The sequence below is a fragment of the Coenobita brevimanus genome, chromosome 45, assembly GCF_032717465.1.
Source record: "Coenobita brevimanus isolate Jiangsu-jjx chromosome 45, ASM3271746v2, whole genome shotgun sequence".
Taxonomy (NCBI): domain Eukaryota; kingdom Metazoa; phylum Arthropoda; class Malacostraca; order Decapoda; family Coenobitidae; genus Coenobita; species Coenobita brevimanus.
The window spans coordinates 4,550,616-4,553,789 of NC_136998.1; the positions used below are offsets into that span (position 1 = coordinate 4,550,616).

General features: G+C 39.5%; 1 long non-coding RNA gene across 1 annotated transcript in view; it reads left to right on the forward strand.

The window, feature by feature from the left end:
• The first annotated feature begins 1,302 nt into the window (after positions 1-1,302).
• LOC145398285 (uncharacterized) overlaps positions 1,303-3,174 on the forward strand; it is a 3,155-nt gene continuing 1,283 nt past the window's right edge. Inside the window, exons 1-2 of the long non-coding RNA XR_013897112.1 lie at positions 1,303-1,318; positions 1,954-2,034. This is a non-coding gene — a long non-coding RNA (uncharacterized LOC145398285). The remainder of the gene's footprint in view (positions 1,319-1,953; positions 2,035-3,174) is intronic.

Below are 3,174 nucleotides of genomic sequence, written 5' to 3' on the forward strand. Positions count from 1 at the left end.
GATAGACTTTTCCCTTTGTTTTTGATACAGAGTCTCATTCACCTTTTGGCGATTCCCTTCCCCACAGAGCAACCAGAATTTCGCCGCGGACATCATAGACATCATCACCAGCCACCTTCAACGGGAAGCCTTAACATCACCTGTAAGTAAGATGGACAGATAAGGCTGACTGAAATGACAGGACAGGGTGACATGGAGGCGATTCCTTTGTGGCCATACCTTGCGGGATTTAAGGCCACATTCTTAACCCATTAACTCTCAGGGTTCCTGTGTAAGGGATTGTGACGGGAGGGTACTAAGCGTACTGCCCTCCAACTATCGGCTCATAGATGCGAATTTCATAGGTCCCTACCCCAGGTTCAGTGCTATATTATCTTTTGAAAATGCTCAGGTCCCTCCTGTATTGAGGCCACTGGGCTCACATGGGTTCAGCATTTATTTACCCTGTAGTGGCATGGCAAAGAAACTCTTAGCTAAGCCGTTTGCCTATAAATAGATGGATAAAAAGAAAGATTAAACTCTAATACATTCAATCACACGTTTGAAGTCACTGTTACTTATTACACATACAGTAACAACAACAACAAGCGCTGATGAGGAACCTACCCGTAGTACTAGTGTAGCCTGGGTGGAGTGAAGCAGTTGTGACGTTCACCCAGGAGCCAAATCTCTTCACAATTCCATGCACCTCCCTGCGTGGAAGGACCATGGTCTATCACTGGTGAGGTGCTGTCTACCACAAGGGAGCACAATTGCTTACATATGATCGACGGGTCTGCTCAGCCAGACCTACTGAGGCTAAGCAACAACACAAAGAGCAGCAACAGTTTTCAAACTAATTCTGTGTTGGTATTCATACACTGTTAACCAACGCCCGAGGAACACTGACGTCCAGTTTACATTGACATCCACTGTATATGGCGGCTCTGCACACACAACTTTTACCTTTGTTTCCTTTGAAACTGTCATGAAAAGAGAGAGAGAGAGAGAGAGAGAGAGAGAGAGAGAGTGTGTGTGTGTGTGTGTGTGTGTGTGTGTGTGTGTGTTTATAAAAAACACATAACATGATCTTTGTATATATATGCGTACACATGTACAACTAGAAAGGTAAATTGATACACTCTAATATATTGTAGAAATATTCATACATACAAACAAATACACAAAAAGTCAAGTACATAGGAACTTGATCTCACACACACACACACACACACACACACACACACACACACACTTGACTAGTAACCCCATCATTATTCCACTGACATAATTATTTCTCTTTCAATTACAGGTGTCACGGAGGCGTTGGCTAATGCAGGTGAGAATTCTATTAATCCGATGGTTAACAACACATCATTACAAATTATATGAACTTATGGAGAACTACACTGGTATTATCTCAGTGTCAGTGTGATAAACTTAAGAATTACACTGGTATTATCTCAGTGTCAGTGTGATAAACTTAAGATTTAAACTGGTATTATCTCAGTGTCAGTGTGATAAACTTAAGAATTACATTGGTATTATCTCAGTGTCAGTGTGATAAACTTAAGAATTACACTGGTATTATCTCAGTGTCACTGTGATAAACTTAAGAATTACACTGGTATTATCTCCGTGTGGTAGTCTGGCATACTGTATAGTCTCAGCCCAAGTGATATTAGTGTTGATATATGTATAATTTTCACCTATATTCTTTTTATTCTAACTTGACCGAAAATTGGCATCCCTTCACCTTAAATGTTGAGTTGCTACTTTAGATTAACACAAGAATAAGATTCTAGTCACGATGAAGTGTCATGGACGGAATTTAGAGCCATAGCATTGTCTTTTTCTGCCACTGAGCTACGTGAAGTAAGTTGTAAAAGTACGAAAATCTTCCAAGTTAAGGCGAAAAGAGTATAGCGATTTGCGTAATGTATATCTGCACTTAACTGTCCATTTCATCAACAGGAAACATCACAGACTACGCGACGTACTTAACGACGTGGGTGCAGGTGGTGCAAAACTGTAGCTCCACGTCAAGCACATCAGGTAAGTGCGATGGAAATTACTGGGCGATTCAATAATGAGTTCCCAGACTAACCCAAATAAAGAACGGGTTTGTTTTTCGTTTTATGCAATGAAGAAGGAACCAAAGGCTACAAGTTTGCAAAATTGTTCCCTCCAAGAAAAATATACTAAAGGAGAGCTATATTCAAGATCAGTTCCTTTCGAATTATCAGAACACATTACATTTAAAAGACTGGGGGTCATAGGCTGAAGGAAATACAGAGGAAGACAGAGTAAGTGCTGTAAGTGCTGTATGGCCTGTCACCCATACACTGTCTATGATATATTCCCAATTTTTTCACTGCAAGAGACATAACCCAGATATGATATACTGCTCGCTCATCAGAGCAGCACTGAGTGGGGCATCAGTTTGTCAGCTGCACTGATTTAGTGATCATGCCATATTCGATGACGTATTTATCTTATTTCCCTGACCTGACTTACGATTTTTCCTGGGTGCGGGGACATTTTACGGTAAAAAGATTTAAAAACAAGTCTTACTCCTCTGATTGGCACAAAGAAAATATTGTGAAGGAAAATGCACCAATCCGAGTGTATAAGCTGCACCGACAAATCTTTGATTCTGAACACCGCGTTTCATAAAGCTTAACCCTTCGTTAGTCCTGTGGGGTATTCAAACGTGGTTAGTCCGGTGGGGTGTTACAACACCCCAGTACAAAAATACATGTAGTGTTACTAACATGTAAAGTATATTCATACTGCCGCTTCACCATATCTCTGCAATCACTAATGTAAAGATTGAATGCCTTGTAGGTGGTGTTTATTAATTTATAATAATATAATACAATAAATCATATTATCAGAAGAAAATAACAAATGGACTCATATCTCATTTGTCAGGTAAACACGCACAGGAAAATACATTTTGTGATTTTTAAAATCAGTATCATGATAAACAATCTGAAAAAAAAAAAAAAATCTATATCACTATGATCTAGATCAGGGGTTCCCAACCTTTATTTACCCATTACCCCATTTTCCACACCTCCCTTCACTCATTACCCCTCATTGCTTATGTTTCCACAATTGCATTTTAGCTGCTTAACATTTTGATGCCTAGATTTTAGTTTGAATGTAGGACTTAATTAAAGGTTAGGCTAA